Raw genomic sequence first — 14,353 nt, forward strand, 5'->3', positions numbered from 1 at the left:
CGGTGTTGACTGTGAGTCAGAGGATATTGAATTTTTGATTGATCTTGTCCATTGTAATGCACTATGTTTTATTATTGCTGGCATCGCCTGTGATGTTACTAATGGTGAGATGGAGGAATCGCTGTTTTATAACAATAGGGGTATTATTTACAAAGTGTGAGGGGAAACTGTGATAGGAAGTTAGCATGGCATATGCAAGATATAGGCAGCGAATCACCTGTGGCTTTGTTGTATAATGACCGGAGCAATGTCTTGCCACGAAATATAACAAAAGCACCATGGCCTTGTTGTGAAGTCCGAACTACTTCCTATGGCTCATGTAGATGTAGAGTAACAACTATAATTTTACATTTAGGTGGTGAAGCCAGATAATTGCGTCAGGAGTAGCGGAGTGTATCGCTGTGATGCCTCCTTTGTATTTGTGAATCAGACATTGAGTCGTTATATGTTCCATGGTCTGTTCTGGGTGACCACAGTCACACGCTGGAGAATTTAACGCAGAAAAGTGTGAAGTGATACATTTTGGTAGGAAGGCCGAGGAGAGGCAATATAAACTAAAGGGTACAATTCTAAAGGGGGTGCATGAACAGAGACACCTGGGGGTATACATGCACAAAGCGTTGAAGGTGGCAGGGCAGGTTGAGAAAGTGGTTTAAAAAGCATACGGGATACTGGGCTTCATAAATAGTCATAGAGTACAAAAGCAAGGAAGTAACTTTTGTAAAACGCTGGTCCGACCTCAACTGGAGTATTGTGTCCAATTCGGGGCACTGCACTTTAGGAAGGATGTGAAGGCCTTAGAGCGGGTACAGAAAAGATTTACGAGAATGATTCTAGGGATGAGGGACTTCAGTTACATAGAGAAGCTGGGGTTGTTCTCCTTAGAGCAGAGAAGGTTGAGAGGAGATTTGATAGAGGTGTTCAAAATCATGAGGGGTCTAGACAGAGTAGATGGCGAGAAACTGTTCCCATTGGTGGAAGGGTGGAGAACCAGAGGACACAGATTTAAGGTGATTGGCAAAAGAACCAAAGGCGACATGAGGAAAAACTTTTTTATGCAGCGAGTGGTTAGAATCGGGAATGTACTGCCTGAGAGGGTGGTGGAGGCAGATTCAATTGTGGCTTTCAAAAGGGAATTGGATAAGTACCTGAAACACACACATTTGCAGGGCTACGGGGAAAGGGCGGGGGAGTGGGACTAGCTGAAGTGCTCTTGTAGAGAGCCGGCACGGGCTCGATAGGCCGAATGGCCTCCTGTAACCATTCTGTGGTATCAAGTATCCGCATCTGCCTTGGTTTGTGCGGATGCGCTTTAGGTTTGCCCATAAGATCAAAGCATCGGGTCTTTCACGAGGTGTTTGTTTGTGGCTTCTTATGAACTCCATTTGGCTTTCCAAGCATCATCAGGGTTGGAGTGGCATTGTCTAAGGTTAAGTACATGGGTCCAGAAGAACTTCTGCGACTTCAAGCGGTGGTGAGGGACATTAAGATCCTGGTGGATGGGGAGATGTTCGTTTTCCACAATTCGTTGGATTTCCTGGAGGCTTGCGGCATTGTGGCGAATAAATGGGGGCAGCACGGGCAGCTAGGGTCCTCACTGCACAGGTTAGTTGGAATTGCATTGAATAAGCTGCCAGTCAGTTTACTATCTAGAAACAACAGCAGTGAAATCAGTCAAGCCATAGAACCATAGAATTTACAGTATAGAAGGAGGTCATTCAGCCCATTGGGTCTTTTACATAGAAACATAGAAGATAGGAGCAGGAGTGGGCCATTTGGCCCTTCGAGCCTGCTCCGCCATTCAACGAGATCATGGCTGATCATCCAAACCCTAGCACCCGGTCCCTACACCAACAGCCATCCCACCCAAGCCCTATCCCCGTAACCCCACGTATTTAATCCCCCCCTAACACTAAGGGCCAATTTTTTTTTATCATGGCCAATCAACCTAACCCGCACATCTTTGGACTGTGGGAGGAAACCGGAGCACCCGGAGAAAACCCACGCAAACACGGGGAGAATGTGTGGAGTTTGCACAGACAGTCACCCGAGGCCGGATTTGAACCCGGGTCCCTGGCGCTGTGAGGCAACAGTGCTAACCACTATGCCACCGTGCTGCCCGTACTAGAGCACCGTGCTAGAGCAATTCAAAACTAATGCCACTGCCCTGCTCTCTCCTCATAGCCTTGTATCTTCCTCTGTTTCAAGTATTTATCCAATTTCTCCAGGGCAGATATCTCATTTGTAAGCCTCCCATAGGTTTTCCATGTTTTTCTAAAGGCACAAAATGTTGTTGTGGTTGGAAGAGGATTTTAAGAGTGCAGCGATGTACCTTTTTGGGCTTGAGTTTCCATTGACATGTTTGTGGAGTAAACCTGGGTTTTAAAGGTGGTGTTGAATTGGAGTTTGTGGAACAGGTCCTGTTGGCCAAGCTGTCATTTGCTGGCGAGCTTGGGAAAGGGCATAGCTTGTCTTTCTGAGACCAAGAGGGTGAAATTCAGTTTATGTGGGGGTGGGGGGTGGGTGCAAAACAGGCGGTAGTGGATTGGCTGACTGTTAAGACACACTGCCTAATTATGCTATTCATTGGGCGAGGTATAAAACGAGGGTGGAGGCGGATGTTTCACTACTGCCTGTGTAGCGACCCCGTGAAGTTGAATTTCACTCTCTTCCCCCGCCCCCCCCCCCCCCCAAGTCTTGAAACTGCTTGCAGCTCGACCTTCAGTGAGTTCACTGTGGTGCCAAATGGGAGGGGGCAGACATCTGGGAATGTCTTCCCTGGAAGAAGGGAGAGTAACTGCCACAAGGGGAGGGAGCTGGTGAGTTGGTTGGTGTAGAGAAGTGTAGTACATTGTCAATGTACAATGATATTTTGTGTTGGTATTTTGAAAGGATGAGATCAAATGGGCTGAAGTGTCTTCTTCATTCAAGCATGTTTTGATCTTGTGATTACTCCTGCCTGTACACTGGGCATTTGGATTCTGTTTTGTGTCTTCTGCTTTAATCCTATAAGTCCTACTGTAAAATTGTATTTCCTCTGATTTTTCACTCTGGAAGAAAACAATGAAGCTCAATTCAGATTTATCCATCTTCTAATTCCTTTGTTTGCAAGCAAAGATGCCAATGCTGTACATAAAATACAAGGCTTGTCAGGTGTGCTATTATCTGGGGTTTGCTTTTGTGTGTGTCTGATATGTTACGGGCAGAAAGAATGAGAAGAAAATGATTCATGAATTTCTCCGTATAAAAGACAAATTGGGCTCGATTTTCCAAGCCCCAAGGAGGTGGGTTTGGAGGCGGGAGTGTGGGGAAAATTGCAGAATCGAGGGCAGGAACCCATCCCGCCCCCAACCTGCCTCCGTGCCAATGTCCCAGGAGGGGGGTATCCGACCTGTGCTTGGAGCCACCTCCCCGAGGCGGGAAGGGGATTAGTGCCAATTAACTGCCTGTTAACAGGTAGTTTTTTGCCTAATCCCTATTTTTAGCCCTGAAGTGTGGGCTGTCCGACAGCTCTGAACCACGCCAAGTTAGTGAGGCAGACCGTCGGTCTGCAGGAGTTGGAGGGGTCGAGGTGTCCATTGTGCAGGTGAGTGATGGGTGCATGTGTGCAGAGGTAAGTGTGTGAGGTAAGTGTAAAGTGTTTTAATAAGTTTTACTTACCTTTACTTTCTCCTGCAGGCTTCCTTCCTTCAGTTCTCTGGAGTCCCTCAGCTCACCGACACAGAAAGCAGAATGGCCACTGAACTGTCAGAAGCTGCAGCCTCTGCTTTCTGGTCTGGAGAGATCTCTAACTGAGTCTGAGTAGAAGGACTCAAGTTAGAAGACAGATTGTCAGTGATTGACAGCTTCACAGAGCTGTCAAATGTTGATTTTTCATCTGTCAAAAGCTCTTGACAGATGAAGTGTCAATCGCTGACGTCACCAGTGACCAGGTGTCCCTTAATTGGCCTGCTGAGCCCGCTGGGCGGGCTTAACAAGGTCAATCAAGGGAAAATCAAGGGTTGGCCACAAGTCGATGGAGGCGGGACTACAACCCAAAAAGTGGGAGTCCCGCCTCCAAAAGCTCCCCATTGACAAAATCCAGCCCATTGTATTTGATGACGCATTTAATTCGACAAAGTTTCTTTCTTTTAATAAAGGCTGTGCCAACGTGTTACTGGAATGACGTTTGTGTGTGTCTATTGGTGCCTTTAAAATTAGTATTAAGCATACTACCAGATTGATTTACTATCATTTTTTTCCCACCCATAATCTTTTCTCTCTCGAAGTCACCAGCTCTTGCGTTGTAGGTATAGACACCAGCAGCTATCCAATACCTTGCCCAAGTGACCACTATTCATGCATGAATGTAGATAGTAATTGTTAGCAGGCTATTTAATCATAGAGAATATCACAACTGAGTCAGATCTTGGCACCTGGCTGATTTTCTTCCTCTACCCCTTATCCACAGGACAATGCGAGACATTCTAACAGCCCAACCACTAGCTCAGATGCACAGACTTGGAATTTGTCTACTGATTTTTAAATTTGATTGTGAAATGTAATTTGTAGAGAGAAGCATTCCAAATGAAATAATCTGTAAATAAAATAACATTTGGACACTTTAAAAATGAGACACCATTCATATTGTGTCATAAAGACTGCTTGAAAATAATTCACAATTAGCACAACGACATGCTCTTGAAATGATGAGTTGTCCTCTAATACCCACACAGGCAGAAAGAATGAGAAGAAAATTATTCGTGAATTTCTCCGTATAAAAAACAAATGTATTTTATGACACACTAAATTCGACAAAGTTTCTTTCTTTTAATAAAGGCTGTGCCAGCGTGTTACTGGAATGACGTTGATGGCATAGAGCTCACAAAGAAACGTGGTAAAGAAAGGCGTAGGTACTTCATACCAAAAGGACTATCTGAATCTGAAGATTATGCTGATTTTCTCCTCTTCTATATGGCTTGGAGAAATCTTCATGATTTGTAGGTTTTTGAGTATTTTTGTTTGTTCTAAAACACACCTCTTAAAATTTTACGGTAATGGAGAAGTGCTTCTTTGTCACTAAGATTGAGACCATCCATTCAGCTGCTTCTGTTGCTTCAAACCCCTTCCTCACAAAGCCTCCCAGGCTCCACCCTGCCCCAGCCCTCGTCCTGTCTTTCTCCAGTTTCTCTCCTTTATCTCCTCATGCCCTCTGAGTTCATCTTGTCCATGAGACCCACCGATTGCTCCCTTGATCCCATTCTTACTAAACTGCTGATCACCCAATTTCCCTTCCTGGTCCCCGTACTAGCTGACATTGTGCCTGGTTCCCTCTCCTCAGTGGTTTTGAAGGGGAGGGGGATGGGACAGGACCTGTCATTACACCTCCCCCATCAAAAAACCCATCCTCGACCCCTCTGTCTTAGCAAACTGCTGCCCCACCTCAAACCTGCCATTTTTCTCCCAAGTGCTTGAACGTGTCGTCAAACTCTAAAATCCCTGCAACTCCGATTAGGTTCTCACTCCTGCCACAGCACTGAAACCACCCTAATCAAAGCCACAGATTACATCCTCTATGACCATGGTACACTATCCCTCTTTCATCTCTCTTGATTTCTCTGCAGGCTTTGACACTGTTGACCATACCAATTTCTTCCAAAGTCTCTCCTGCAGCTCAGTGGGACTGCCTTCGCTTGGTTCACTCTTAACTAGCCAATCGGAGGCTGAGCATCTCCTGGAATAGTTTCTTTTCCCACCCTTGACTATTGCTTCTGGAGTCCCCCAAGGATCTATCCTTGGCCCCCCTCCCTTTCCCCCTCTACATGCTGCCCTTAGACAGCATCATCTGAAGGCACAGGGTCAGCTTCCACATTATATGCTGTTGACATGTAGCTATACCTCCACTGTCTCTGGGTTGTCAGACTGCTTGTCTGACATTTAGTCTTGGATGAGCTACAATTTCCTCCAGTTAAACATTGGGTTGACTAAAGCCATTGTCTTTAGCCCCCATCACAAATTCCATAACCTTGCCTCCGATTCCATGCCCGCCCCTGGCCACTGATTCTGGTTGAACCAGACCGTTCACAACCTTTGGCATCCCATTCGATCGTGAGCTGAGCTCTCCACCCTAAATATTCTCCATCGCAAAGACCACCTACTTTCAGCTCTGTAATATCACCCGCCTCCACCACAACCTCATCCCATTTGCTGCTGCAACTGTCATCTGTGCCTTTGTCACCTACACTATTTTAATGCTCTCCATGTTTTGTAAACTACAGCTGATCCAAAGGTCTGCTGCTCATATTCTATCTTGCGCTAATACCTGTTCGTCCATCATACCATCCTCACTGACCTACATTGGCTCCTGTTACCGTAACCCCACCTATTTAAAACTCTCATCCTCCTGTTTAAATCTCTACGGCCTGATCCTTCGCAATCTCTCTAACCGCCCCCAGCCCTACAACACCCCCTGCTCTGATCCTCCGACTCTGGCCTATATTTATATTGCACCCTTTCCCTTCGCCCCACCATTGGCAGCTGCGCCTCCAGCGTCTAGGCCTCTTACTCTGGAATTTCCTCACTAAGCTTCTCTGCCTCGCACCTCCATTTCCTCTTTTAAGATGCACCTTAAAATCTACTTTTTTTCATCCAGTTTTGGGTCACCCAGCCTAATATCTCCTCCTTTGGCTTGGCATCCATTTGTGTCTGATGACGCTTCAGCAATGTGCCTTGGGATTTTTTTTTAAATGTTGAAGATGCTATAGAAATGCAAGCTGTTATACTAAAAGTGAAATAAACTAACAGACCCCAGCAAAATCATGAGATTACTCTTGCATTTTTGAACTAACCAATAGAAATGCTAGTTCTGTGCTTTAGGGCTATAAACATACACTGGTACAAATCTGAAGGAATGAGTTATTGTTAATTAACAAAAACATTGAGCAACTCTGAGCTGGAGAAAAATAATACTGAAATACTAGTAATGAAAAAAAGTGTGAATTAACCAGAATAGAGACGACTAGGACAGGAGATAGAAGGCATGATGTGGGGAGAATTGGATCTAATAATTCTGGAAGCTCTGCTCTGCCCCTGGAAGCAGGATGGGATGAGATTTCTGCCTGCCTGGTTGGCCGGCCTTGCCCTGACCTCATCTTATATCCCGAGGGCTGAGTCTTTGGAATAGTTGGGGTGGGCCCCGATGCCACTAACGGGGTTACTAGGGCATCACAGCCCCAGAAGGAGTTCAGTGTTGCACTGTCCCGCTCTTCTCTCTCAGATCGATTGCTGTTGCAATACACTCCTTGTGGGGGCCCACTTACAGCCCTGGCATAATTACTGCTGACTCTACGCTGGGTAGGACTGGCAGGATTTCGAGGAGTCCAACATTTCGCCAGTCCAGCCTCCAGAAGAAGGGGGCAGAAGAAGCACTTCACTTCTATGCTGTGAAGGCTGCTTGGCTTCTCTGTAGAGCCCTTGATGTCAGGCTTCCTAGACGGAGGAGGATTTCCCTTTCTGAAAGGAGACAAAGTGGGAAATAGAGATTAGAAGGATGAAAATAAAATAATTTGCTATTTCATAATTTTAAATTGAAAGATAATTTAAACTTTTTGTTCCTATTTTAAAGTTATACTTAACTACAGCCCATTCGCTATCCACTTCTATGACATTAAGAAGGTGAACTATTCTGAGCCCTCTGCCAATTTTGCCTTTGATGCAATGGGGGTAATTTTGACTTTGGGTGACAGTGTAAAACAGGTGCTATCGATTCAGCCGCCCATTCTACATCTCTCCTGATTTTTAATTTTCATTGACGTCAATGGAAATTAAAATTTGGAGATAACAACAGAAAATGCTGGAAAACTCCAGGCCAGGCAACATCCGTGGAGAGAGAAATAGAGTCAACGTTTTGGGTTGAAACCCTTCTACAGAACTGAGAGAAAAGGCAGGAAATGAAACAAAAGGCAGTTTGGAGGCTGGGAAATGGGGGAGGGGATGAAAGAAGAGACATTGAGATATTCAAGGTGAGACGAGATAGTAATAGGATAGGTAAAGAAACAGACAATGGATAAAATTAGGAGAGATGTGCCAAATTTACACTGTCACCCAAAGTCAAAATTACCCCCAATTAGTACAAGATGCACCAGAGTGACTCGAAGTTAAGTTGTCTGCTGATTGCTTTCCCTGCCTTGTCCCCTCCATGTAGGAAACCACATGGCCTCATTCAGTAGCCCTTCATGTGATGGCATAGTTGTGATAGAAACATAGAAGATAGGAGCAGGAGTAGGCCATTCGGCCCCTCGAGCCTGCTCCGCCATTTAATACGATCATGGCTGATCATCCAAATTTGCTTTCTCCCCATATCCCTTGATCCCTTTAGCTTTAAGAACTATGTCTAACTCCTTCTTGAATATATTTAATAAGTTGGCCTCAACTGCCTTGTGTGGTAGAGAATTCCACAGGTTCACCGCTCTCTGGGTGAAGAAATTCCTCCTCTCAGTCCTAAATGTCTTACCTCTTATCCTTAGACTGTGACCCCTGGTTCTGGACTCCCCTGCCATCGGGAATATCCTTCCTGCATCTAGTCTGTCTAGTCCTGTTAGAATTTTATAAGTTTCAATGAGATCCCTTCTCATTCTTCTAAACTCTAGCGAATATAAGCCTAATCGACCCAATCTCTCCTCATACGTCATTCCTGCCATCCCAGGTATCAGTCTGGTGATTGTGGGGAATCCTGCACTCTACTGCTTTGTGACGCAGCCAAATAGGGCAAGAAATGCAGAACCTTTAACGTGGGGTAGTCTCAGAATAAACAACCAATCACTGATGGTCCTTGAAAGACACGTTAACAAAGTGTTACCCAGTTGAAACAAACAATGTTGAAAAGTACTGTTAGAAAGTAAAAAAAATAACTTGGTATTGAAAGAAAATGTGCAGTCAAAGACTGGAGGCTTCCATTTTACTTTTTCATTGAATTGATACTTTTTTTTGTTCATTCTTGGCACATGGGCTTTTCTGGCAAGGCCAGAATTTATTGCCCATCCCTAATTGCCCTTGAGAAGGTGGTGGTGAGCCACCTTCTTGAACCACTGCAGTCCGTGTGGTGAAGGTACTCCCACAGTGCTGTTGGGTATGGAGATCCAGGATTTTGACCCAGCGACGATGAAGGATCAGCGATATACTTCCAAGTCAGGATGGTGTGTGACTTGGAGGGGATCTAGGAGGTGATGGTGTTCCCATGCGTCTGCTGTCCATGTCACTCTAGGTAATAGTGGTCGGGGTTTGGGGAGGTGTCGAAGAAGCCTTGGCGAGTTGCTGCAGTGCATCTTGTAGATGGTGCACACTGCAGCAACGGTGTGTCAATGGTGGAGTGAGTGAATGTTTAAGCTGGTGAATGGGGTGCTGATTAAGTTTATCCCAGATGGTGTTGAGCTTTTTGAGTATTATTGCAGCTGCACCCATCCAGGCAAGTGGAGAGTATTCCATCACACTCCTGACTTGTGCCTTTATAGGTGGTGGAGAGGCTTTGGGGAGTCAGGAGGTGAGCCACTCGCCGCAGAATACCCAACCTCTGACCTGCTGTAGTTGGTCCCGTTAAGCTTCTGGTCAATGGTGACACCCAGGATGTTGCTAGTGGGATACCTGCCAATGATAATGCCATTGAATGTTATGGGGAGGGGGATAGACTCTTGCTGGAGACGGTCTTGGACTGATACTTGTGTGGTGTGAATGTTACTTGCCACTTATCAGCCCAAGCCTGGATGTTGTCCAGTCTTGGTGTATGTGGGCACGGATTGGTTTGTTATCTGAGGAATTGTGAATGGAACTGAACACTGTGCAATCATTAGTGAACTTCCCCACTTCTGACCTTATGATGGTGGGAAGGTCATTGATGAACCAGCTGAAGATGGTTGAGTTAGAATGCTGCCCTGAGGAATGCCTGCAGTGATGTTCTGATGTTGAGATGATTGGCCTCCCAACAACCACACCATCTTCCTTTTGTGCTAGGTATGACTCAAGCCAGTGCAGAGCTTTCCCCCCGATCACCATTGACTTCAGTTTTACTAGGGCTCCTTGGTGCCACACTGGGTCGAATGCTGCCTTGATTTCAAGGGCAGTCACTCTCTCCTCACCTTTTGGAATTCAGCTCTTTTGTCCATGTTTGGACCAAGGCTATAATGAGGTCTGGAGCCAAGTGGTCCTGACGGAACCCAAACTGAGCATCAGTGAGCAGAGTATTGGTGAGTAAGTGCTGCTTGATAGCATTTTACTTTGCTGATGATTGAGAGTAGGCTGATGGGGTGGTAATTGGGCGGGTGGGATTTCTCCTGTTTTATGTGGACAGGACATACCTGGGCAATTTTCCACACTCAGGTAGATTCCAGTGATTGCTGTACTGGAACAGCTTGGCTCGAGGCACAGATAGTTCTGGCACACAGGTCTTCAGCACGACAGCCGGGATGTTGTCGGGACCCATAGCATTTGCTCTGCCCAGTGCACTCAGCCATTTCTTGATATCATGTGGAATGAAATTGGCTGAAGACTGGTAACTGTGATGGTGGGGACCTCAGGAGGAGGCCGAGAAGGATCATCCACTTAGCACTTCTGGCTGAAGATTGTTGCAAATTCTTCAGCCTTCTGTTTTGCACTCACGTGCTGGGCTCCACCATCATTGAGGATGGGGATGTTCATGGAGCCTCCTCCTGTTGGTTGCTTAATTGTCCACCACCATTTTTAACTGGATGTGTTAGGACTGCAGAACTTTGATCTGATCCGTTGGCTGTGGGATCGCTTACCTCTGTCTATAGCATGCTGCTTCTGCTGTTTAACATTCATGTAGTCCTGTGTTGCAGCTTCACCAGGTTGACTCCTCATTTTCAGGTACACCTTGTGCAGCTCCTGGAATGCTTTTCTGCACTTCTCGTTGCACCAGGGTTGGTCCCCTGGTTTGATTGTGATGGAAGAGTGAGGGATATAAGAACATAAGAAATAGGAGCAGGAATAGGCCACTTGGCCCCTCGAGCCTGCTCCACCATTCAGTAAGATCATGGCTGATCTTGGGCTCAAAGGCACCTCCCTTCCCGCTCCCCATAACCCTTCACTCCCTTATCTTGCAAAAATCTGTCTATCTCCACCTTAAATGTATTTAATGACCCGGCCTCCACAGCTCTCTGGGGCAGTGAATTCCACAGATTTACGACCCTCAGAGAAGAAATTCCTCCTCATCTCAGTTCTAAAAGGGTAACCCTTTATCCTGAAACTATGCCCCTGAGTTCAAGATTTCCTCACGAGGGGAAACATCCTCTCTGCATCTACCTTGTTGAGCCCCCTCAGTATATCTTATATGTTTCAATAAGATCTCCTCTCATTCTTCTAAATTCCAATGAGTATAGGCCCAGCCTGCTCAACCTTTCTTCATAAGTCAACCCCCTCATCTCCAGAATTAACCTAGTGAATCATCTCTGAACTGTCTCCAATGCAAGTATATCCTTCCTTTAAATAAGGAGACCAAAACTGTACGCAGTCCTCAAAGTGTGGTCTCACCAATACCTTGTACAGTTGTAGCCGGACTTCCCTGCTTTTATACTCCAACCCCCTTGCAATAAAGGCCAACATTCCATTTGCCTTTTTGATTACTTGCTGTGACTGCATGCTAATTTTTTGTGTTTCATGCACAAGGACCTCCAGGTCCCTCTGAACTGCAGCATTTTGTAATCTCTCTCCATTTAAATAATAATTGACTTTTTTATTTTTCTTGCCAAAGTATATAACCTCGCACTTTCCCACATTATACTCCATCTGCCAAATGTTTGCCCACTCACTTAGCCTGTCTATATCCCTTTGCAGATTCTTTGAGTCCTTTGCACATGCCGGGCCATGAGGTTACAGATTGTGGTGGAATACAATTCTGCTTCTGCTGATGGCCCACAGCGCCTCAAAATGCCCAGATTTCAGCTGCTAGATCTGTTCTTAATCTATCCCATTTAGTAGAGTGGTAGTACCACACAACACGATGGAGGGTGTCCTCCGTGTGAAGATGGGACTTGGTCTCCACAAGGACTGTGCGGTGGTCACTCCTACCAATACTGCCATGAACAGATACATTTGCGATAGGTAGATTGGTGCGGACGAGGTCAAGTAGGTTATTCCCTTGTGTTGGTTCTCACCACCTGTCTCAAGTCCACTTTGGCAGCCATGTCCTTCAGGACTCTGCCAGCTCAGTCAGTGGTGGTAGTACCGAGCTACTCTTGAAGTCCCCCACCAAGTGTACATCCTGTGCTACGCTCAGTGCTTCCTCCAAGTGGTGTTCAAGAAGGAGGAGTAGCGATTCATCAGCTGACTTGTTAGGCTATTGTTTTACTTGTCTCTGGGACAGCTCTCCCAATTTTGACCCCTGTCTCCAGATGTTCGTTTGGACGACTTTGCAGGGTTGACTGAGCTGGTTTTGCCTTCATTGTGTCCGAATCCGATGCCCAGGTTGAAGCTGAGTGGTCCATCTAGTTTTATTCTTCTTATCCTTTATTGTAGCGGTTTGATCCAACTGAGTGTCTATCAAAGAATATCAGTAGATTGGTTGTTGCAGAATTAATAGAAATGCTTGCTGACTAGAACCCAGCAGTGTTCCCTTTAAGCTGCGTGGCGGTCCCGCGCAGCCGGCTCACCAGCTTTTAAGTGGAAAAAACGCGCATGCGTGGAAATTTGAACGGGCCGCGCAGCCAGTTAAAGGGGCCATGCACCCCAAAAAAATTAGAGGGACATTGGTGCTCACTGACCTGGCTCGTGGAGATTAAATGGTGCATAAATCAAATAGATATATTTTTAAATCATCACGCCGTCATCGGATATTAAAGACCAAATTATAAATGATTGATGTTGTAACCCAGTTAGTGAAGAGCTTGCCATTACTGGTTAGTGCTGCCTGAAAAGAATCCTTTCTTATTTCCTTAATCTGCAAATATATTTAATAAAACCACAGTCCTGTGCTCACTGCTGTATTCAGATCACTGTTCGTACCATCACTGTGCTTCAAAATACCAAACTATTTTTAGGTCAAAGCAAAACTGAGCTAAAAAAAAAATGCAAGGTAATAAATGATTTCTGAATTGTTTGAGCACTGATCTACTTTTGGAGCTTTGAGTCTGCAGCTTTCCTAGAAACGTTTCTGAAGTGAATAATTAAGACTGGGTAAAAAGTTCAAACTTCTGTGTTCTGTGAAGTTCTGTGCTTCAAGAAGAATGTTTTGAAGTGAGTTTGTATAATGTAAGTTGATCCAGTGATTTTTCTGTGTGGTACTCACCTTAGTTATGGACTGTATATAATCTCTGCTGGTTGTATGGTTCCACCTTCATGGAAGTCCTACTTTAAAATCTCCGGAAGAATATATATATATTTTTTTTATTCATTGATGGGATGTGGGCGTCGCTGGCTAGGCCTGCATTTAGTGCCCATCCCTAATTGCCCTTAAGAAGATGGTGGTGAGCCGCCGCCTTGAACCGCTGCAGTCCATATGGTGTAGGTACACCCACAATGCTGTTAGGAAGGGAGTTCCAGGATTTTGGCCCAGCGACAGTGAAGGAACGGCGATACAGGTCCAAGTCAGGATGGTGTGTGGCTTGGAGGGGAACTTGTAGGTGGTGATGTTCCCATGCGTCTGCTGCCCTTGTCCTTCTAAGTGGTAGAGGTCGCGGGTTTGGAAGGTGCTGTTGAAGGAGCTTTGGCGAGTTGCTGCAGTGCATCTTGTAGATGGTACACACTGCAGCCACAGTGCGCCGGTGGTGGAGGGAGTGAATGTTGAAGGTGGTGGATGGAGTGCCAATCAAGCGGGCTGCTTTATCCTGAACTAGCTGGGGGAGCCCGGCTTTGCCAGGGCTGTTTTGGGCCGGGCGGTTTAAATCGAGTGCCAGGCTTTGGGGCCTCTCTGTGTCCCTCTGTGAATCTGCTGCCGGGCAACATTTTAAATCGAGTCCCAGGCTTTTGGGCCCTGTCTGTGTCCCTCTCTCAATCTGCTGCCGGGCAACATTTCTACCTTTTTTAATACCTTGAAAGATGAAAGTGAAAGTACTTATAAAACGTTTTTGGTAAATCTTGTTATTTTTAAAAGAGATACTAACTTTTTCAAAGCTGGATGATCAAAGTAGTTTGAGCTGGAAGCAGTGAAACAATGGCTGCCACATCCCTGAGATGAAAACAATTAGTCCCGCCCACACACACACACCGATTGGCCAACCATCAAGGGACCGTACTGTAGGATTGGTCAATCGTGACGGCACAGGTTTGGTCGAACCTTGACGTCAGTCAATCAATGCTAAGTAGCAGATAATGAGTTTAATTTTGAAGTTTTTTTGCATAAGGCGCGAACAATTTTCGTCCGACCGAA

General features: G+C 45.7%; 1 protein-coding gene across 1 annotated transcript in view; it reads left to right on the forward strand.

The window, feature by feature from the left end:
• carhsp1 (calcium regulated heat stable protein 1) overlaps positions 1-14,353 on the forward strand; it is a 103,442-nt gene that overhangs the window by 61,252 nt on the left and 27,837 nt on the right. The window lies entirely within an intron of this gene.

This window comes from Somniosus microcephalus, chromosome 11 (genome assembly GCF_052327205.1).
Source record: "Somniosus microcephalus isolate GS21.2 chromosome 11, FLI_Smic_1.0, whole genome shotgun sequence".
In the NCBI taxonomy this organism is placed as follows: domain Eukaryota; kingdom Metazoa; phylum Chordata; class Chondrichthyes; order Squaliformes; family Somniosidae; genus Somniosus; species Somniosus microcephalus.